Source organism: Dama dama, chromosome 1 (assembly GCF_033118175.1).
Source record: "Dama dama isolate Ldn47 chromosome 1, ASM3311817v1, whole genome shotgun sequence".
Lineage (NCBI taxonomy): Eukaryota > Metazoa > Chordata > Mammalia > Artiodactyla > Cervidae > Dama > Dama dama.
The window spans coordinates 17,864,677-17,889,256 of record NC_083681.1 but is presented as its reverse complement, the minus strand read 5'-3'; the positions used below and the strand labels follow the sequence as shown (position 1 = coordinate 17,889,256).

The following is a 24,580-nucleotide window of genomic DNA, read 5'->3' as shown; positions in this document are numbered from 1 at the left end:
TATTATACCCCATTTGCTGTTATTTCCATGAATATTATCTTTTACTTAGCAATTTCCCTCACCATTGAAGAATTTTTAAGAGGCTGTTATGTCCATTTAATATTATTATTTAATTATTATTAATTATCACAATTCATTTGTTAAATGGGAAATATAACCAGAGAGGGAATCTATGGTACACAAGCAGAGACAAGCATCAGGTTATCTTGCACAAACAGAATTGCTTAAGTTACAATAGTAATCTCAAAGAAAATCAAACAGATCAGCTAGACCCCAGGAAGGAAGAGAAAAAACAAGGAATTAAAACTGTGGAATGATCTTCATTCATTCTTTCATTCACAAAAATGAAAGCAGACAAAACTGGAATAGGAATCTGACCAGATAGAGCTAAAAGTCTTTGCTAAGTTTTCTCAGTTCATACTCATTCCCAGATGCCATGGCAAAAGGAAATCTACCTTTAATAATGGAATTACAATGATAAATAAATACACACAATGCATTATACAGTAATTTCAAGTAGGATCATACGTGATCTATCAATAGTAAGATCCACACTGAGGAAGAACACTGCACAGATGGGAGCTGAGTTTGTGTCATAAATAAACCTTCTATGTAGAGTTACCCTTTTGCTTCTCCTTTGACTTTGGCTGAAATCAGTTATGTGTTGTTTACATATACTCATGTTTTGTTTCTTATCTATCTCATCTTATAAGGAGGGCCCAAAAATCTGACAGGAAAAAACAGGTCCCTTTGCCAGTGTCCTTTAGAATGCAAACCAGTCTATGCTGTCTATGGCTTAGTTTGCTATTCCCTGTAAGTTCTCCCCATCCAGAAGTGAGGGAATAAAACAGAGTCAGTAATATCATTATAAAACATAGTCCAAATACATTATATATTTTTGAGAGCTTACTATAGAGTCTAAATATTGTGGGAGCCAAGTTAGGAGGTTGGTTTGACAAAGAAGTTCTTAAAATCAATGTAAAATGAGAAGTAGAAAGTTTAAGCTAAAAACAGCATATTAGTATTTCACATATATTTTAGTTTAATAGATTTGACAGAAGCTGGGAAAGTCACCTACTAGGATAAAAACATCACCACTCATCTCATACTGTCATGTTACAAGACTGAACTTCAACATATGCTGCATTCACTAACAATAATGCCAGTCAGAATTGATAATAATACCAATTTTCTGTCTAGTTCTCAAGTGTGAAAGAAAGAAAACAAGATAGATGATATTCACTGCAATTTGGCTCCTTCTCCAACTGCTCCATTGAAACTGCTTTTGTAATTAGTTAATCCAGTATATCATATTTTGTCCTTATCTTACTCAACTTTGGTTGATTTTTTTCCCCTTTAGTTTGACAGTGTTCATCTTCTCTTCCTCCTAAATCTCTCTTCTCTCTTGGATTATAAGCCATTATCTCCTGGTTTGGTTACTAGCTGTCTGAAACGCCCTTCCCTAAAACTTCTTCCTATATAAAATCCTTACATCATCACCACTATACTGTAACTAAAAAATTCTAACACAAATTAAACTTATGTTCCTTCAATGACAATATTCAGTGTTGCTATTATTTTTTTAAATTATTAATTTCTTCCTGTTGTTCAGTCACTCAGTCGTGTCCGACGCTTTGCAGCCCCATGGACTGCAGCACGCCAGGCTTCCCTGTCCTTCACCATCTCCCAGAGCTTGCTCAAACTCATGTCCATTGAGTTGGCGATGCCATCAAACCATCTCATCCTCTGTCGTCCCCTTCTCTCGCCTTCAATCTTTCCCAACATCAGGATGTTTTCTAGCAAGTCAACTCTTCTCACTAGGTGGTCAAAGTACTGGAGCTTCAGTTTCAGCATCAGTCCTTCCAATGAGTATTTAGGGTTGATTTCCTTTAGGATTGACTGGTTTGATCTTCTTAATTTAGTATTTAATTCTTATTAAATATGAAATTCAGAGTAAATAAAATTCTTATAATCTGACTACATTGCTGAACAACAAAACTCCATGCACCACTGAAAATACCCGAAGGATTTCTTCTATATTTTGAAGATTTGTATCTTAAAAGGACTTAGGGTCTTCATGCACAGGTGAGAAAATGAGAATTTCTTCTAACTTGCATCTTTCATAATATTAAAAATACTCTCACAATTGTTAAGAACACAGATAAAATACAGTAAGCTTATGTCCTATTTCCAACACCATAGTCACCCAAAATCATCCAGAAAATAACAAGTAAGTATAATTCACCAGAGGCAACAAATTAAAAAACTACTTTGTGTGCTCGCTTCGGCAGCACATATACTAAAATTGGAACGATACAGAGAAGATTAGCATGGCCTCTGCGCAAGGATGACATGCAAATTCGTGAAGCGTTCCATGTTTAAAAAAAAAAAAAAAAAAAAAAACTACTTTGTAAGTACAGCAGTCTATGAACTTAAAATTCTTGTTGCTCTAAAAAGCTCTTCTGAACTAAGATACAATGGTTAAGACTCAAATCATAATGTTAAGACCTACCATTGTGCTAAAGCGACTTGTATAAGTAAAGAAAAATTAAATTATTTTGAATACTATATGCAAATACTATCTATACATAGCAATTCTATACAGACCACCAAATTAAATAAACTAATAAATATTTGTGGTTTCACACTTGTTGAACTGTGCAAGCTTAGATAAGAAAAAAATTCTTACAATTTGAAGAATTAAAACTAAGGAATGATCACTTCAGCTTTTGCAAATATGCTATGATCCAATGCCCAAGACGTCCACATTAAACATCTCAAAATTTAGAAAGCAGAGAGCAAGTAGTTTAGCTCAGTGTCACATGCAAGATTCCACTCATGATTGATGCAAACCCTCTAATTATAGTAAATCACTTGAAACATAGAGATAATGCTCATCTACTCCTATCACAAGAAGCTAGAACAGTTTGAAATTTGGCTATATAAAAGTACACAGGCAAAACTTCAATGAAACTGTTTTCACTAACTAAGTTGAAAGAATATTTTTAAATTTTATTTATTTGGCCGTGTCAGGTCATAGTTGCAGCACACAGGAGCTTTCATTGCAGCATGTGGGCTCAGAAGTTGCAGCGGGTTTAGCTACCTACCCCATGGCATGTGAGATCAAACACGCATCCCCCTGCATTGCAAGGCAGATTTTTAACCACTGGACCATCAGGGAAGTTCCAAGAATGTTAAATTACTGTTAACTCATTTCTTCGAAACAATGAATAGGCTAAATCTGACATCCTTTAACAGTAAATGAAATAGTATGTTCATTCATGGCATGAATTTTCTGTTCCTCATCCAATTTCACATTGTGTACCTCTTGGGGCATACATAACTGCATACTATCACTAGTATAATGCCAAACAGAGGGAGACTAAGCATTCATTCATAGAAACTAAACATTCATCTAGAATCAAGCTACAGTTGTGCCACATCAAAGGATACGAAGACAACAAAACATAGCCTTTTATCTCATGGGCCCCCACAGATAATTAAGTTACAAATGATTGAACTGTAACGGAGGCAGACAGGACCTATCAGTTCAGTTCAGCTCAGTTGCTCAGTCATGTATGACTCTTTGCGACCCTGTGAACTGCAGCACACCAGGCCTCCCTGTTCATCACCAACTCCCAGAGTCCACCCAAACCCATGTCTATCGAGTCGGTGATGCCATCAAACCATCTCATCCTCTGTCGTCCCCTTCTCCTCCTGCCCTCAATCTTTCCCAGAATCAGGGTCTTTTCAAATGAGTCAACTCTTCGAATCAGGTGGCCAAAGTACTGGCATTTCAGCCTCAACATGAGTCCTTCCAAATGAACACCCAGGACTGATCTCCTTTACGATGGACTGGCTGGATCTCCTTGCAGTTCAAGGGACTCCCAAGAGCCTTCTCCAACACCACAGTTCAAAAGCAGCAATTCTTTGGTGCTCAGCTATCTTTATAGTCCAACTCTCACATCCATACGTGACCACTGGAAAAACCATAGCCTTGACTAGATGGACCTTTGTTGACAAAGTAATGTCTCTGCTTTTTAATATGCTGTCGAGGTTGGTCATAACTTTCCTTCCAAGGGGTAAACATCTTTTAATTTCATGGCTGCAATCACCATCTGAAATGATTTTGGAGCCCAGAATAACAGTCAGCCACTGTTTCCACTGTTTCCCCATCTATTTGGCAAGAAGTGATGGGACTGGATGCCATGATCTTAGTTTTCTGAATGTTGAGCTTTAAGCCAACTTTTTCAGTCTCCTCTTTCACTTTCATCAAGAGGCTCTTTAGTTCTTCACTTTCTGCCATAACATTGGTGTCATCTGCATATCTGAGGTTATTGATACGTTCTCCTGGCAATCTTGATTCTGGCTTCGGCTTCATCCAGGCAAGCATTTCTCATGATGGACTCTGCAAATAAAAAGTTAAATAAGCAGGGTGACAATATACAGCCTTGACATACTCCTTCTCCTATTTGGAACCAGTCTGTTGTTCCATGTCCAGTTCTAACTGTTGCTTCCTCACCTGCATACAGGTTTCTCAAGAGGCAGGTCAGGTGGTCTGGTATTCCCATCTCTTTCAGAATTTTCCACAGTTTATTGTGATCCACATAGTCAACAGCTTTGGCATAGTCAATAAGCAGAAATAGATGTTTTTCTGGAATTCTCTTGCTTTTTTGATGATCCAGGGGATGTTGGCAATTTGATTTCTGGTTCCTCTGCCTTTTCTAAAACCAGCTTGAACATCTGGAAGTTCACGGTTCACATATTGCTGAAGCCTGGCTTGGAGAATTTTGAGCATTACTTTACTAGTATGTGAGATGAGTGCAATTGTATGGTAGTTTGAGCATTCTTTGGCACTGCCTTTCTTGGGATTCGAATGAAAACTGACCTTTACTCCAGTCCTATGGCCACTGCTGAGTTTTCCAAATTTGCTGGCATATTGAGTACAGCACTTTCACAGCATCATCTTTCAGGATTTGAAATAGCTCAACTGGAATTCCATCACCTCCACTAGCTTTGTTCGTAGTGATGCTTCCTAAGGACCACTTGACTCCACATTCCAGGATGTCAGGCTCTAAGTGAGTGATCACATCATCATGATTATCTGGGTCATGAAGATCTCTTTTGTACAGTTCTTCTGTGTATTCTTGCACCTCTTCTTAATATCTACTGCTTCCATTAGGTCCATACCATTTCTGTCCTTTATTGAGCCCATCTTTGCATGAAATGTTCCCTTGGTTGCTCAGTTTTCTTGAAGAGATCTCTAGTCTTTCCCATTCTATTGTTTTCTTCTATTTCTTTGCATTGATTGCTGAGGAAGGCTTTCTTATCTCTCCTTGCTAGTCTTTGGAACTCTGCATTCATTTTTTTTTTGTTGTTGTTGTTGTATATATTTTTTATTGCAAAGTGTTTTTAACTGGCTTTAATAATTTGCTTTTTATTTTTTCTTTTCCCAGTTATTTTTTATTAGTTGGAGGCTAATTACTTTACAATATTGTAGTGGTTTTTGCCATACATTGACATGAATCAGCCATGGATTTACATGTGTTCCCCATCCTGAACCCCGCTCCCACCTCCCTCCCCATCCCATCCCTCTGGGTCATCCCAGTACACCAGCCCCAAGCACTTGTCTCATGCATCCAACCTGGAATGGCGATCTGTTTCACACTTGATAATATACATATTTCGATGCTGTTCTCTCAGATCATCCCACCCTCGCCTTCTCCCATGGAGTCCAAAAGTCTGTTCTGTACATCTGTGTCTCTTTTTCTGTTTTGCATATAGTGTTATAGTTACCATCTTTCTAAATTCTATATACGTGTGTTAGTATACTGTATTGGTGTTTATCTTTCTGGCTTACTTCACTCTGTATGATGGGCTCCAGTTTCATCCATCTCATTAGAACTGATTCAAATGAATTCTTTTTAATGGCTGAGTAATATTCCATGGTGTATATGTATCACAGCTTCCTTATCCATTCATTTGCTGATGGGCATCTACGTTGCTTCCATGTCCTGGCTATTATAAACGGTGCTGCGATGAACATTGGGGTGCACGTGTCTCTTCCAGATCTGGTTTCCTTGGTGTCTATGCCCAGAAGTGGGATTGCTGGGTCATATGGCAGTTCTATTTCCAGGTTTTTAAGGAATCTCCACACTGTTCTCCATAGCGGCTGTACTAGTTTGCATTCCCACCAACAGTGTAAGAGGGTTCCCTTTTCTCCACACCCTCTCCAGCATTTATTGCTTGTAGACTTTAGGATAGCAGCCATTCTGACTGGCGTGTAATGGTACCTCATTGAGGTTTTAATTTGCATTTCTCTGATAATGAGTGATGTTGAGCATATTTTCATGTGTTTGTCAGCCATCTGTATGTCTTCTTTGGAGAAATGTCTTTTATATCTTTGGCCCATTTTTTGTTTGGGTCATTTATTTTTCTGGAACTGAGCTGCAGGAGTTGCTTGTATATTTTTGAGATTAATCCTTTGTCTGTTTCTTCATTTGCTATTATTTTCTCCCATTCTGAAGGCTGTCTTTTCACTCTGCATTCAAATGCATATATCTTTCCTTTTCTCCTTTGCTTTTTGCTTCCCTTCTTTTCACAGCTATTTGTAAGGCCTCCTAAGACAGCCATTTTGCTTTTTTGCATTTCTTTTTGCTATGGAAATATGGAAAAAATGAACATCTGACTTTCTCCTCAAGTAGATAAAGTTTGACAGGCAATTTGTAGAAAAAGTAGGTGTTCAGAAGGCCAACGAGGAGGGAACAAGAAGTCTAAAAGACAGACGGTAATGAAATATGAATGAAACAGGTAGGTGGAAGAGTCCAACATAGTCAGGGGAGGGCAAGTAGTAAGTGCGAAATGGTCGGGGAAAGGGGTAGTGGAATGAGTTGCTAATTAATTAGCAATGTAGAAGTTAGACTTCAGAGTGAAAACAGCAGAGTCAAAGATACCAAAGAAATGCTGCAAAGTCTTTAAAAGATTATATTCATTGAATTAGATAGTTCCAGTAAGAATGGAGAAATTAGTGCCAAGTGGCATGCCAAATATTTTTATAGGTTAATACTTTTAAAAACTCCCATCAAGTGGATATTTTTAATGACTCCCATTTTATTTTTTTTTATTAGTTGGAGGCTAATTACTTCAGAACATTTCAGTGGGTTTTGTCATACATTGATATGAATCAGCCACACGACTCCCATTTTAAAAGTGAGGAATGCTAAGAAACTTGACCAAGTGCATACAATTGTAGGTAACAGACCCAGGTCTCAAAGTGAAGTCTGTCTAATACTAGATGATGTATAATATACTGTGATGTTGTACACAGTATTAAATGAGTAAAACATTTGCATGGAAGAAAAAAAATGCAGGTCTTGCTCATTGATATATCATCAATGCCTAGCATTCTGTCTGACTTCTGTTGTTATTGTTCAATCGCGAAGTTGGGTCCAACTCTTTGCAAACCCATGGATTGGAGCACACCAGGCTTCCCTGTCCTTCAACATCTCCCAGAGCTTGCTCAAACTTATGTCCATCAAGTCAGTGATGCCATCCAACCATCTCATCCTCTGTCACCTGCTTCTCCTCCTGCCCTCAGCCTTTCTCAGCATCAAGGTCTTTTCCAATGAGCTGGCTCTTCACATCAGGTAGCCAAATTACTGGAGCTTCAGCATTAGCATCAGTCCTTCCAAATAATATTCAGGGTTGACCTCCTTTAGGATTGACTGATTTTACCTTCTTGCAGTCTAAGGGACTCTCAAGAGTCTTCTCCAGAACCACAATTTGAAAGCATCAATTCTTCAGTGCTCAGCCTTATTTATGGTCCAACGCTCACATCCATACATAACTACTGGAAAAACCACAGCTGTGACTATATGGACTTTTGTTGGCAAAGTAGCATCTCTGTTTTTTTCATACACTGTCTAGGTTTGTCATACTTTTTCTTCCAAGGAGCAAGCATCTTTTAATTTCATGGCTGCAGTCACCATCCATAGTGATCTGTGTATGTGCGTATGTCATTTTAGTCATATCCAACTTAACAGTCACCTCAGTTGTGTCTGCCTCTTTGTGACCGTATGGACTATAGCCTACCAGGCTCCTCTGTCCACGGGCTTCTCCAGGCAAGAATACTGGAGTGGTTTGCCATTTCCTTCAGGGGATCTTCCCAACCCAGGGATCAAACCCATGTCTTTTATGTCTCCTGCATTGGCAGGCAGGTTCTGACCACAAGTGCCACCCGGGAAGCCTCAAAATGATTTTTGGGGCCCAAGAAAATAATATCTGCCACTGTTTCTGCTTTTTCCACATCTATTTGCCATGAAGCAATGGACTGGATGCCATGATCTTAGTTTTTTTAAGCCAGATTTTTCACTCTTCTCTTACCCCTCATCAAGAGGCTCTTTAGTTCCTCTCTGCTTTCTGCCATTATGAAGATGATACCACAACTGTATTTCAAGTCCAAGAGATTTCAACACTTTAAGGAAATAACTATCTTCTTAAACAATTTTTCCAGCTTTACTTAGATATATAACATGGTGCAAGTTTAAGGTCTACAAGGTGTTGATTTGATACACTTAAATACTGCAAAATGATTAGCACTGTACCATTAGTTTGCACCTTTGTCATTTCATATAACTACAATTTCTTCTTTTTGTGGTGAGAATATTTAAAATCTGCTCTAAACTTTCAATGTATAAGGAAAAATTGTTAACTATAATCAAAATGCAATGCGTTAGATCTCCAAAACTTAGTCATCTTCTAACTGGGACTTAGAATAGCTCCCCATTTCCCCTAGTTCCCCAGTAACCACCATTCTACTGTCTATATGAGTTTGGCTTTTTTAGATTCCACATATAAGTGACAGCTTATAGTATTCATCAAGAAAAATCATTTTACCTAGCAAGATGATAAGACATTTGTCAACTATGTTTGAGACCCAGATGACACTTTTTTAAGAATATAATTCTATTGCCATGACAATATACAAATAAATAAGTCTCTACATCCCAGAGTTTAAAAGGAAATATCATATATGTCCCAGACATGGCCAACTCTTTGCAACCCCATGGACTATACGGTCCACGGAATTCTCCAGACAAGAATACTGGAGTGGGTAGCCTTTCCCTTCTCCAGGGGATCTTCCGAGCCCAGAGATCAAACCCAGGTCTCCCGTATTGCATGCAGATTCTTTACTATCTGAGCCACCAGGGAAGCCCTATAATTAAAGACGCTTGATGCTTGCTCCTTGGAAGAAAAGCTATGACAAATCTCAATAGCATATTAAAAAGCAGAGACATTACTTTGCAACAAAGGTCCATCTAGTCAAAGCTATGGTTTTTCCACTGGTCATGTATGGTTGTGAGAGTTGGACTATAAAGAAAGCTGAGCACTGAAGAATTGATGCTTTTGAACTGTGGTGCTGGAGAAGACTCTTGTGAGTCCCTTGGACTGCAAGGAGATCAAACCAGTCAATCCTAAAGGAAATTGGTCCTTAATATTCACTGTGAGGACTGATGCTGAAGCTGAAACTTCAATACTTTGGCCATCAGATGCAAAGAACTGACTCATTGGAAAGACCCTGATGCTGGGACAGACTGAAGGCAGGAGGAGAAGGGGTCAACAGAGGATGAGATGGTTGGATGGCATCACTGATTTGATGGACATGAGTTTGAGCAAGCTCTGGGAGTGGTGATGGAGAGGGTAGCCTGGTGTGCTGCAGTCCATGATGTCTCAAAGAGTCAGACCCGACTGAGCAACTAAACTGAACTGAACTGACTATATATGTCTAAAAATAACAAAGAAAGACAAAATAAATCTCACTGCCTAAAGTGCAATTTTAAAGAAAATTGTTTAGAATCTGAGCTATCAATATAGTCTCATTTGCACCTTGGTGAGATGGGATAAAAACTTTTAGCTTGAGTACTTAATATTAAATAAGTAAAACTGTTGGGATAATAGTAAAAAAGAAAGATTCTTATCAATGAAGGGTTAATATAAGGTTATGAAGGGTTAGTTAAATAGAAAGTTTCTATTAGTTTACGAGAATTTCTTCCTTATTGCATGTGTGGCATCTCTTTCCCTCTCCAAAGAACACAGCATATGTCATATATTTAAGTGTAGCTAAACTAAACTAAATTTTACTGTACATCTACTTAAATTCCTGAAATACAGAGATAAGAAAATCTTTTAAGTTGCAGGAAAGAACAAGCAGTTTTTATTCTCATTTGCAATTCCTGAAGCTAGATGATAGTGAAATAATATATGTGGAATACTGACAGAATTTAAATCTAATGATTCATTACACATCCAAGATATCTGACAGAGATTCAGAAATAATTGAGAAAACACTTTAACCAAACAACAAATACAGAAGAGGTATTCTGGTAAAAGAAGATGGAAAAAGTAAAAACATCAAGGAGTAATGAACCCTGCAACACACAATCTGTCAATGACAGCTTTTTTCGTTGTTGCAAATTTGTAATGTAAAATGTAAATATAGATTACAGAAATAGGGAGAAAGTGAAACAACTGACAACTACAAGGTAAATTTTATTGATAATCTGGAACTAAACAACCTCAGCAACACCCAAGATTTGGGAGGTCGCAAAGAAACAAAAGTAAAAGTTGCTCAGTTATGTCCAACTCTTTGCAACTCCATGGACTATACAGTCCATGGAATTCTCCAGGCCAGAATACTGGAGTGGGTAGCCTTTCCCTTCTCCAGGGGATCTTCCCATCCCAGAGATCGAACCCAGGTCTCCCACACTGAAGGCAGATTCTTTACCAACTGAGCTATGAGGGAAGCCTGGAAGAAACAATGGGGAAGGGGAAAAAAGAAAAAGTACTAACAAAATGCTAAAGGCCTCTTTTAATGGGATCTGGCAACTAGGAAAAATAATACATTTTTAGTAGGGAAATTAGTGATATTTTGTTTTTAAAAGATGAAGAAAACACACAGGTCTAACTTTAGTAACAAGAAAGGAAAGTTAACTAGTAATGAAATGGGAAAACAGACAGAACTTTCAAACTACAAAGGTGAAAAAAATATATATTCAACATGATCAAAACACAAAAGTAAGGAAAATTTAAAAAGTAAAACATTAATAAATGATTATCATAAATAAAGATTGAAAAAGGAAGCCATTATTTATGCATTTCATTAACTGTAAAAAAAAATGAATATGCCAATCAAGTGGTAGAAATTTTCAATCCATTATATAAGAATTACATATATAAAAAAAAGAATTACATATATAAAAAATAACTTTTAAATTAGAGAAAATAAGATGATTTTAAAAAAAGATTGAAGATAGATGTTAGACAAAAATTTCAAAGAGCTAAAAGAAGAAAAAAAGCAAGAGAGAAGTAGTATTAATATCAAGCAAGCTGGAATTAACATTAAAAGTGCTAATCAGGAGAGAGCCATTAGACAACAAAAATCACAATTTACAAATAAGACCTAAGAAACATAAACCTGGAAAATCATAGCTAAATATATTAAGCATTAGCAATTAGGAATTGATTGCTAATGAGTATGGGATTTATGAAGTAATAAAAGATTCTAAACTTGATTGTGATATCAGCTGCACATTTATCTAAAAATCCACTTTAAATGAGTGAATTTTATTATATGTGAATGATATTTCAATATAGGTGCAATACATTTTAAAATTTAAATTTAATCTAATGAAAAAATCTATAAAACTATAGAGGAAATTTGAGTTGGGTTACAGTGAGAAACTTTAATATATCACTCTCAGAATGAAATTGATCTCAGAAAAAAAGAGCAAAATCATAGAGAAATTAAATAAAAATAAATACAACAAAATATTCAATAAAATAAAAATTTAATAAAAATCAAATGTCATTAATAAACTGTAACAAGCCTTTTACAGAACTAAAAGGATCAAAGATTAAAAAACAGTCATAGATAAATAAATATCAAGAACTATAAAATTGTAAAAAGTATTAGAAAAATGACATTAACATAAATCAAATTTAGTAACAAAGCCAATACATGTACACATATGTATATTTATGTACACAGGTATGCATATTTATAATGTTTGAAGAAATTACAAAAATTGCTGAAGTACTTAGCCACAAAATTTCAATAACATAATTTTAAGTACAATTTGCAGATCACAATTGCTAATAATAATATCAATAACAATAATAAACACATTAAAAAGGTAATAAAAAATCTATTTAGAAGTGAAACACCACCCTTTCTCGAATTAAAAGAAAAAACTGAAATTATAATTTCTAGAAATCAATGAAAAGGAAACTAATTCATTCAAAATTCTATGAGGCAAAATAATCACTGTACTCAAATAAAAATATGTGTCATAAATATTTTCAGCAACAAAATAAGTAAATTAAAACTTTCAATTAAGAAAACTAATATTTAGCTTAAAATTAAAAGATACTTCTCCCAACTAATAAAAAATAAAGGAAAAAATAAATAAATTTAGTTATTCAAAAAAAATTAAAAGATAAAAACTGAAATTAGTAGATTAAAACTAAATTAGGAGTGAGAAAGAAGATATAGTTCTTATCAGGGACAAATAGAGGAATCACAAAAGAACTATACAATGTTCTGCCAACAAATGTTTAAATGTAATATAAATGGATAATTTTCTAGGAGCACATAAATGACAAAAATTGACCCAAGAAGAAATGGGCAACCGGAATTTTGGATAGCCTTTAAAAATGTATAATTCCAAAGTTAAATATTTTCAGGCCATAGGAAACAATTAAAACTACTCAATACTTTTTTATTTAGCCCACATAGCCTTAATGCTAAAACTTGATATAGTATACTATTCAGTATACATATACAGTATACTATACAGTGTTCATATTCTCTTATGAATATTTGCTATTAATAAAATAGTAGCAAATACAGTCTAACAATCTATAAAAGAATGATACATTATTACCAAGTAGTACTCATATCACAAATGAAAAAGTAGTTTAATAGTAAATAAGCATAAACTATGGTATCTTTAAAACTGAGAAAATAATACTGTTTTATTAGTAGATTCTGAAAAGTCTGAAACTGAACAGTTCTAATAAAAATTTTAAGCAAAACAGGGATATAAAGAAACCACTCAAATATAATAAATGTTGCTATTCAAAAATCAGAAGAACATTCCAAATAAAACCAGAAATGGGCAAATAAGCTTGTTACCACAAGTGTTCTTCAATATCATCTTGGAGATTCTAGCAGATGCTATGAGATAGAAGAAACAAAATAATCTGGTTTTGCTAACAAAGAATGTACACTTAGAAAACCTAGAAAGTCTTTTAATTTCAATGCTCTTTCTTGCATTTTTGTCCAAAAATACACAATAGAATTTTATAAGAAAAAACACCTACTAGAACTAAGTAAACACTGTAAGTAACTGAATATAAAATAAATAGAGAAAGAATCAACAGCTTTTTTTATATTAGCAGTAAAGACCAAGAAGTAGAAATGTGGAAACAGCCTATTCAAAGTAGCAATGAAAGCTGTAGAAATCATAAGAATACACTTAATAAGAAAGGCATAGAAGTTACCCTACAAAAATTATTAAAACTTAACAGACACTGGGAAGACCCAGAGGAATCGGGTGGAGAGGGAGGTGGGAGGGGGGATCGGGATGGGGAATACATGTAACTCCATGGCTGATTCATGTCAATGTATGACAAAACCCACTGAAATGCTGTGAAGTAATTAGCCTCCAACTAATAAAAAAAAATAAAAATAACTTTGTAAGATTAAAAAAAAAAACTTAACAGAAAACAGAAACTGAACAAATAAAAAAAATTCCACATTTCATAATACAAAGATTCAACATTACAAAATTATCAATCCTCTCAAAATAAATATATGAGTTTAATGCATTTCTAATTATAGTCTCAACATGTTTTCTTATTTATACAGTAAATCTTAAAATTACTGATTTGTATAAAAGAATAAATACCTATAGTAGCCAAAAATTCATGAACAGGACTACCAAGGAAGAATCAGATATTGGAATAAATAAAATGGACTATAATAAAAATTTTTATTTCTATAGAAATGAAGATTATTAGGTCAAAAGGAAGAATTCAAAAGCAAATCTGTGTATGTAATTTTTAATATATCACAAACTAGTATTTTAAATCAATGGAGAAAGAATGGTCAATTTACTAAATGGCATTAGCCTTCTAAAAAACTTTAAAAATTAAATACCATCACACAACACTGAAAAAGATAAAATTTTGAGACTAATTAAAAGTCTAATTTTTTTTAAATGACAATAAATATTTTAGAGGAAAATCTAGGAAGAAATACATATGCCCTAACCAAAACTGGCAAATATATACATACACATACACAAAGTATATACATATACTGGCAAAAAAAGACCCTAAAGATATATGTGATTTTTCATGATAAAAAGTTGTTAAAACTGTCAGAATACTGTATAGAACACAATTTTATTTTAGTAAAAATATAAATGTGTGTGCACGTGCTTGTGTGTGTGTGGGTGTATGAGTGTGTGCACGTATGGTGTCTCTCCCCTGACATTCTTTTATTGTTGTTGTTGGAGTATGATTGGTTTACAACACTGCATTAATTTCTGTGGTACAAGGAAGTGAATCAGCTATATGTATACATGTATGCCCTCCCTTTTCGACCTTCTTCCTACACCCTCATCCCACCCATCCAGGTCACCACAAAAGCATGCAGCTGAGTTCTCTGTTCTCTAGAGCCATGTCCCACTAGATATCTGTTTTACACATTATAGTGCATATATGTCAACCCTACACTCCTAATTTGTCCCACCATCCCCTTACCACCGTGTGTCCATATGTCTGTTCTGTATATCTGCATCTCTATTCCTATCTTAGAAATAGATTCAACCGTACAGCTTCTCTAGTTTCCACACATGAGTTAAAATATGATATTTTTTCTATTTCTGACATATTTTACTATGTATAACAGACGCTAAGTCTATCCACATCTCTACTAATTGCCCAACTTCATTCTTTTTATGGCTCAGTAATATTCCATTGCATATTTGTATCACTTCTTCTTTATCCATTAATCTGTTGGCAACAACTTGGGTTGTTTCCATGTCCGGTCTATTATTGTAAGCAGTGCTGCAATGACGAGTGGGGTACATGCGTCATGCTGAAATATTGTTATTTTAGGGTATATGCCCGGTAGTGGGATTGCTGGATCAAAGAGTAGTTGTACTTTTAGTTCTTGAGAAACCTCCATGCTACTCTACATGGTATCTGTATCAATTTACATTCCCACTAACAATGGAAGAGGGTTCGCTTTTCTCCAGACCCTCTCAAGCAACTATTCTCTACAGATTTTTTTTGATGATGACCATTCTGAGAGGTGCAGTAGTTTTGACTTGAATTTCTCTAATAATTACTGATGTCGAGCATCTTTGCATGTGTGTATTGGCTATCTGTTTGTATTCTTTGGAGAGTTGCCACTTTAGGTCTTCAAACCATTTTTGGATTGGGATGTTTGTTTTTTGATATTGAGTTCCATGTTGTTGTTCAGACACTCAAGTCATGTCTGACCCTTTGCGACTCCATGGACTGCAGCACACCAGTCTTCCCTGTCCTTCACCATCTCCTGAGTTTGATCAGACTCATGTCCATGGAGTCAGTGATGCCATCCAACATCTGTCTCCTTCTCCTCCTGCCTTCAATCATTTCCGGAATCAGGGTCTTTTCCAATGAGTCAAAACGTTGCATCAGGTGGCCAAAGTATTGGAGCTTCAGCTTTAGCATCAATCCTTCCAATGAATATTCAGGATTAATTTCCTTTATGGTTAACTGGTTTGATCTTCTGGCAGTCCAAGGAACACTTAAGAGTCTTCTCCAACACCACAGTTCAAAAGCATCAATACTTTAGCACTCAGATTTCTTATGGTCCAACTCTCAAGTCCATACTTGACTACTGAAAACACCATATCTTTGACAATATGGAGCTTTTTTGGTAACACAACGTCTCTGCTTTTTAATATGCTGCCCAGGTTTGTCATAGCTTTTCTTCAAAGGAGCAAGGGTCTTTTAATTTCAGAGCTGCAGTCACCATCTGCAGTGATTTTGGACATACTCCTTTCCAAATTTTGAACCACTTCGTTGTTTCATGTGAACGAGCAAGAGAGTCCCCCCCCCCCCAAAAAAAAAATCTATCTCTGCTTTATTGACTATTCCAAAGCCTTTGACTGTGTAGATCACAACAAACTGTGGAAAATTCTTAAAGAGATGGGAATACCAGACCACCTTACCTGCCTCCTGAGAAATATGTATGCAGGTCAAGAAGCAACAGAGCAACAGTTAGAAATGGACATGGAACAACAGACTGGTTCCAAATTGGGAAAGGAGTATGTCAGGGCTGTATATTGTCACCCTGCTTATTTAACTTCCATGCAGAGTACATTATGCAAAATGCCAGGCTGGATGAAGCACAGGCTGGAATCAAGATTGCCTGGAGAAATATCAATAACCTCAGATACGCAGATGACACCACCCTTACAGCAGAAAGTGAAAAAGAACTGAAAAGCCTCCTGATGAAAGTGAAAGAGTGAAAAAGTTGGCTTAAAAGTCAACGTTTAGAAAACGAAGATCATGGCATCCAGTCCCATCAGTTCATGGCAAATAGATGGGGAAACAATGGAAACAGTGACAGACTTTATTCTTTGGGGCTCCAAAATTACTGCAGTTGGCAACTGCAGCCGTGAAATTCAAAGACGCTTGCTCTTTGGAAGAAAAGCTATGACCAACCAAGACAGCATATTAAAAAGCAGAGACATTACTTTACCAACAAAGGTCTGTCTAGTCAAAGCTATGGTTTTTCCAGTAGTCATGTATGGATGTAACAGTTGGACTGTAAAGAAAGCCGAGCACCAAAAAATTGATGCTTTTGAACTGTGGTGTTGGAGAAGACTCTTGAGTGTCCCTTGGACTGCAAGGAGATCAAGCCAGTCAATCCTAAAGGAAATCAGTCCTGAATATTTGCTGTAAGGACTGATGCTAAATCTGAAACTCCTATGCTTTGGCCACCTGATGGGAAGAACTGACTCATTGGAAAAGACCCTGTTGCTGGGAAAAATGAAGGCAGGAGGAGAAGGGGACAACAGAAGATGAGATGGTTGGATGGCATCACTGACTCGATGGACATGAGTTTGAGTAAGCTCCGGGAGTTGATGATGGACAGGGAAGCCTGGCATGCTGCAGTCCATAAGGTCACAAAGAGTTGGACATGACTGAGTGAACTGAACTGAACTGATCTTGCAAATACTTACACCCTCCAGAATTCCTCCAGAAAACTTTCTTTGACACTCGTAAGCTGAGATGGATGCCTCCAATTCTTCAATTTCCAGAGCACTTCCTAATATTTATCACACAACAGCTACTAGCAGGTCCACACCCTCAACCAGAGAATCTCTTTGAAAATAAACATTATGTCCTTTTGACTATTCATTAATTTATTTAAAAAAACTTATAACACCTGCTCTGTATCAGTCTCAGTGAGCACTGAAGAAATGATGGTGTTCAGAATAGATGTGGATCTCATCCTTATTGAGCTATGTGAAAGATAGTATATCCCAGTAATTATACACATAATCCAACAACTGTACGTAGAAATCACATTATGTTAAGTGTTAGGATGATAAGGTACAGAATGCTATGAGAGCATATAACTGGGACCTAATATAATCACTGGGTCAAAGAAAACATCCTTTAAAAGGGGACACACCTGAAAGATACATAAAAGTCAATGAGGCAGCCAAGGAGGAGGAAAGAAAAGCCATTCCAGACCAAAGGAGCATGTACACAGGCATCTTGGAAGAAAAACTAAGATGACACTTTGGAGAAACTAAACAAAGACCACAAGGTGGTCCTAATCCCTGGCGCAGCCCCTGTTTCTAGTAACTTTTTTGAATGAATAGATGAACGTATCAGTCACTTAAACAAATAAACAAATATGGCTGTGTGTGACTGACCACATCTCTCTATATAACACATACATATCACATAAGATATACATTATGTAATATCTGTAATGAATATAGCTGCTTGTATGGGTGCATGGGCATACACATAGTTTTTCATTGCTATTTTTCATGGCCTCCAATGTTCACTGGCAGGTGTTTTTACATAAGTGTGGGCAAGTTATACTAAATGACTAATTTAATAGGTGTGAATGCTTCTCATTTGACAAATTCTTGTCCCTTTGTCAAACAGTCACATGTGAGAACGAAGAAATGGACAGACTCGGGGCAGCACGTCTACGATCACGTGGCCTTATCGGGGCTCTCTGCTATGCCTACCATCAGAAGCTGCCCACCTGTCAGCACACTTCGCAGTGTCCCTTCCTCAGCAGCCCGGCACGTTGTGTGTGAGACACTAAGCCAACAGCCACACAGCAGTGTGGTACAGTCAGAGAACGCCCAGAGATGAGCTCATTAAAAGGAGCGGCAGAAGCATCTGCCTCAGCCTGGTACCCACACCTGCTCCCTGCTTCTGAAATGCACCAGCCACACTGTGAAAGTATGTCAATGTCTCACAGGCTTTCAGATCTCCCCCAGAGATGTACTCTTGGCATTTCTCATGCCTGCACTTTTCACCAGTCTTTTACTTGGGGGCTAAGAATTTAAGGAAGAGAATTATCATGCAAATGCATGGATTATGATTTCTGCTAATGAAAACTGGCCCAGTTCAAATTGGAGGACAGAATGCATGACTGTGTGCTAAGATGCTCAGTCGTCTTAGACTCTTTGTGGCCCTATGGTCTGTAACCCACCAGGCTCCTCTGTCCATGGAATTCTCTAGGCGAGAATACTGGAATGGGTAGCCATTGCCTTCTCAAGGAGATCTTCCCAACCCAAGGATCAAACTCAGGTCTCCTGCATTATAGGTGGATTCTTTACCACTGAGTCACCAGGAAAGCCCAGAAGAGCATAATTTTCACAAGGATGTATCCTAAGAGGGCTTACTCAGAGCTGTTCATCACTGTTAATGACTTTTTACTAGGCTTTTTACAAACACTAAATTGTGATTCACCCTCCTCAACTGCTCCAACAGTCTTAGGAGCTATGCTTCTATTCAATTTGTGCAGAGAGGATTAACTTTTTTTGTTTTCTTTTTCTTTTTTTTGAGGATTAACTTTTGGAATAAAAGTTGTGTTGTTGAAAATAAATAAAATTAACAAAAATCTGAATTTTTTACAATTTCAAACTGTTTTTCAGTATCATATTTGATTTATTTACCCTGTTCCATTCACATTTTTCATTCCTAATTTCCTTTTGATCACATACATGTAAGATGTTATGCCTGTATGAAAGTAATTTAAGGCTGTGAGAAAAGTATCAATGGAATAACGTAGGGACTGAACCCATAACCATTGCCTCTTTTGCCTCATAGGTGAGGCCACCCTAGGTAGGAATGGCTGAAACTGGCCAAAGCAGAGCAACTGTTCATATGTGTTACTATCTTAAAGTGAATCTGACAGGAACACTGAGCTATGTTTGTCATACCACACCTGAAGATATTCCACAAATAGAGCACAGAAGAAAGCCTGAGACATTCAATAATTAATAAAATGGTAATCTTTTAAAATTGGGAGATAAGGAGACAACATACACCTGAGTTCTTCTAATACTGTAATGGAAACTACACTATTTTTCACTTAATGGCTTATTTGACAAAAAGGTATGTTCTTAGGAATTCTCTCACTTTTTTTTTTGTTTTTGGCCACACTGCCTAACACGCAACCAGAGGTCAACCTGAGCCCTGTTGCAGGGGAAATGCAGAGTCCTAATTACTGGATCACCTACTTCAGTTTTGTAATACTGCTGTGTTCATTTTTCTGTGTCCTCTCCCAATTATTGTACGTACTCATACATTTAGTCCCTGGAGAAGGGAATGGCAACCCACTCCAGTATTCTTGCCTGAAGAATCCCATGGACAGAGGAGAGCCTGGTGGGCTACAGTCCATGGGTCGCAAAGAGTCAGACACGACTGAGTGACTTTCACTCACTCACTCACTCATACATATATTACAGTGGAATTCATAATATAATAATGTACATGAAACATTTGTGTGTTTTTTTCCTTTTGTGTCATATTTCATCTGTAGTAGATGCTGGGAGCATATGAAGCTATCAGCTCCAGGCTGAGTCTTGAGTCTGGGAACCGCTTTCAACTGAAGAGAACTGCCTGGCCCAATGTCCATCCTTTCCCCAGGTCAGCCTGAATCCAGAAGTTAGTTTGGGAGGTGGCAAGGTGTAATACAAAGGCAAGACATCCTTGCCTCAGTGGGGGACAATTCTGAAGAGATTAGCTGAGACATTTGTTGTGATTGTGCCTTTGCAAAGCAGTTTAACTTCCCTCTTCCCCCATTCTACTTTCTTCACAGGGAAATAGTCATAAAACTGCTAAGCTGCAAAGACATGCTTTCTTGCATTAAAAAAGGATGACTAAAGGGTAGCATTATGAACCATAAAGGACTATTCTCAGGTATTGAAACCTACTTTGGTTTGTCTTGTTGGGTCATTGATCCTGAGAGCACTACCCAATAGCCTTTCTGAGCATAGGTCTCCATCACAGAGCCTGTTTACTAGGGAAACAGACCTATGATAACATTATAAACATTTTCCTATGCTGAAGAATAATCTTGCCACACAGTTCTCAATGAAACAGTTGTTTAATGCTCTTATAAGCCATTTATCTTATTTTAATTGACCATTTCCTTAATGCTTGATGGTTAGTTGTTGCCAATATTTTGTCAGAAATAAATAGCATTAACTGAAGAGGATCAAGACATTTTTGATGTTCACTATCTCGGACAGCAAGATCAAATCAGTCAATCCTAAAGGAAATCAACCCTGAATATTCACTGGAAGGACTGATGCTGAAGCTCAAGCTCCAATACTTCAGCCACCTGATGCTAAGAGCCAACTCACTCGAAAAGACCCTGATGCTGGGAAAAATTGAAAACAAAAGGAGACGGGGGCAACAGAGGATGAAATAGGTGGATGGCATCGTTGACTCAATGGACATGAGTTTGAGCAAACTCCAGGAGATGGTGAAGGACAGGGAAGCCTGGCATGCTACAGTCACAAAGAGTCAGACATGACTTAGTGACTGAATAACAACTTGTTATTTTAAACTATTTCTTTAAAAAGTCAAGTGTGGGCCATTATTAAGATAATGATAAAAAGGTTTTCTATTGATATGAAAAGTGAAGTAAACTAAAGTGAAAATCGCTCAGTCATGTATGACTCTTTGTGACCCCATGGACTATACAGTTCACGGAATTCTCCAGGCCAGAATACTGGAGTGGGTAGCCTTTCCCTTCTCCAGGGGATCTTCCCAACCCAGGGATCAAAACCAGGTCTCCGGCATTACAGGCGGATTCTTTACCAGCTGAGACACAAGGGAAGCCCATTGATATTCCAGGATTTATAAATCACAGCATTCCAAACATAAATCCAATAGAAAGATAAACCACCAGAATTCTAAGGAACTCAAACATATTATTTTATATATATTGTGTCTTTAATCTAAGACTCAGAATAGGATGCTTGAAAAGTCCAAAGAGAAACAGTGGATAGAATGGTCTATAATCAACTTCTGCGACTAATTCTCCTGTAAACTTGGCTGAAGAAATCAGAATTTACACAGGACTAGCACCCAGTATATAGTAAATATTTGTTGAATACAAGTATGTATGAATGAAAAATAAATATTCAGGTTGCTTTAAATTTTAATTTAAATTCAGGAAAGCTCATTAATGTAAAAATGTAGAAAATGTAGGTAATGTAGAAAATATGGACTACATACTGAGAAGCACTTAGCTTTAAGTTCTTAAATTGTTCCCATTCACAAGCAAAACTGATGGTTGTGGTAGCAGTAATAATACAAGTGGGTATGTAGAAGACAGTAGAGGGACTAAGATGGAAGAGTTAAAGAGGAATAAAATAAAGTTGTAACTAATAAAAGCACACAGAGTCAACCAAGAAAACAGTAAGTAAAGTTTATTATTGCACCAGGACATATGTCACAAACTCATAGAGAGAAATCTCAGAGACTAAAAGATATTAATGAATATTCAAATTTTAAACTTGGGGTAGATGAGGAATGAGGGTCTGGCATATCTAGTGAGATGCACTGGCAGTACTATAGACACAACACAAGATTTATCCCCTTTCTCTCTTAAAATGCCTCAACAAGAATCATTTCTCAAACCAGGCTGTCTCTTCGATGACTCATGAGCACATCTTGCTCATTGCAACATTTGTCCTGTCACTCACAGCGCCTCTCCTGGTATCCTCAAAAGAGAGCCACCCCCACTGCACAGGCTTAAACAAGGGGACAAAGAGGAGAGGAATCCACTTCTCATGGAGGAGAGGGAGAAAACAGTACATCTTCTAGGAGGCTGACAATAGGAAACACAGAAGCAGGAGAAAGTAAACTGTACCAAAGGCTTTTAGTTTATTCTAATAGAGTTGCTAATAGCTAATCCTGGAGCCTTACCTAGAAGAGATATAAAACAAAAATGTCTGAATTTGGGTCTTTTCTTTTTCCCACAAACTTCTGTCACTTCTCCAACCCTCTTTAAGTCCTAAAGAAACCAAAAGGTTATATAGGAGATCTTTTATAATATCTCAAAGCAAACAAAAACAGCATTATCCAAAAGGACAACCACATTCAGCACTTGACAGGAAAAATACAGTACAAAGCAATAAGATATTGAATTCACATACAGTGAAAAATGCCCTATTCTTTTCAAAGCACTTCTTTACTACACTGCAGAAGAGAGTCATACTTAAACATCAAAACACGTGCTGACTTTTCTCAGTCCATTCCCACACCTTGCCAGAATATTTCTGCTATTTCCTTTCTAACTTCCAGAAGAATATCAAAGGTCAATACAGTTCATCTGTCCAACTAACAGTGAAATGATTGGCCAGGTGGGCTAGAAGGAAAATAGATATTTGAGATGTTTTTAGCCTTGTGACCATGTGAACGTTGCTCTAAGTGCAAATCTCATGAAGTAGGCAGTCTTCTTTTTAATCAATGAGCCAAATGTGAATTCTACTGTCTGCAAAATCTATACTACAGTAACACTTACTACTAACATCTCTGTTTCAGAAATCAGAACTAAACAAAGACTTATATAAATGAGCCAAAATTGAAGACACACGAAGCCAAGTTCCCATGTGGTAATACCAAGATTTGCTCTATGTCACAAATCACTCCTATTTGCTTAACATTTACACTAAGGTGAAAGCAGGGACATTGGTTTGTGAATGGTACTGCTACTTGGATGTTTGCCCCCCATTAGCAATTAGATTCATCCCATCATTTAATTAAAACTTTTGTCCCCCCAAAAATCAAGATTGTGATTCATGACAGCATGAAAGCATAAATTTGAGTGTAGTGCTTGAGGGGAGGGGGAAGAAAGTTAAGGGGACATTAGACATAAGTAAGACCTGAGATGATATCCATCTGCCTCATATGTTTGCTTAAGGTCATAATAAGTTTGAAATTTGAGTATAATTCACTTAAATCCTAATTAAAGTTTTAAAGAATTAAATATATATATGTATCTAAAATAAAACCATTTCATAAAATACTTTGTCCATTACAACAAGAAAAGAAATGAATATATAGTATATGCTGGATGCTCTGACCTGATATTAATTTTAAAGTATGAGCTGTGGTAATTATTTTAACCATATACAGCTATAGTCACTGGGCTTTCCATCATCTCCTAAATAGTTTGCTTTTAACTTCTATTAGCTCAATTTAAAAAAAAACTAAACAGTTACTTTAGTGTGATATCTTGCTTCAGATGAAGATTCTACTTAGCTAACTTTGTACAAACTACCATGTAGAGATGCAGAAAGCACTGTTATTAAATATAGAAACACTTCTATAACACACTGCAATATTACCTAATGACTCATGACAGACTCATGAACAAATATATATCTTTGATATTTAAAATGTCAGGGAAGCAATAAAAAATCAGAATCTAAAGAAAAGATTATGTCAATGAAGTCATAACATCACTGTTATGACAAAAATGTCATAATGTAATAGTAAGAGGATTATAAGAAGAAAGGAACAGGTCCTAGTATAGATGCCACTCACTGTAGTATCCAAAAATATGTAACTTGAGCAGTAGAAGTAGTCAGTAGTTTTATCATTAAGTCAGGTCATAAGGCCACAAAACTTGAGGAAAATAAAATCTATAGTTGGATATCAATTTGGACATTGATTACATATTAATAAAATTGATGCTTTCATAGATGACATTAGGAATAGCAAAATATACTCAAGTATAAAAATAGACTACAAAAGCTTGTAAACTCATTAATTTTTGTTATTTTAATTTCAGATTTTTTTTTAATTGGGGTTACAACCAAGTAGAAATAGGTCCCTTTGGATCAGTGATCTATTTTAAGACTGGTCCCTTTGGACCAGTCCCAAGAAGGTCCCTTTGGACCAGTGATCTATTTTAAGCATAATTTTATACATAGCTTTTAGAAATCTTTTATTTTGATCAATT

General features: G+C 36.5%; 1 protein-coding gene and 1 non-coding gene across 2 annotated transcripts in view; one reads left to right on the top strand and one right to left on the bottom strand.

Moving 5' to 3' along the window:
• The window catches only part of GUCY1A2 (guanylate cyclase 1 soluble subunit alpha 2), a 431,015-nt gene that overhangs the window by 280,062 nt on the left and 126,373 nt on the right, over positions 1–24,580 (bottom strand). The gene's annotated exons all lie outside the window — the stretch shown is intronic.
• On the top strand, positions 2,276–2,382 carry LOC133065113 (U6 spliceosomal RNA). The gene has a single exon (XR_009694849.1). It is a non-coding gene; the product is annotated as a U6 spliceosomal RNA (small nuclear RNA).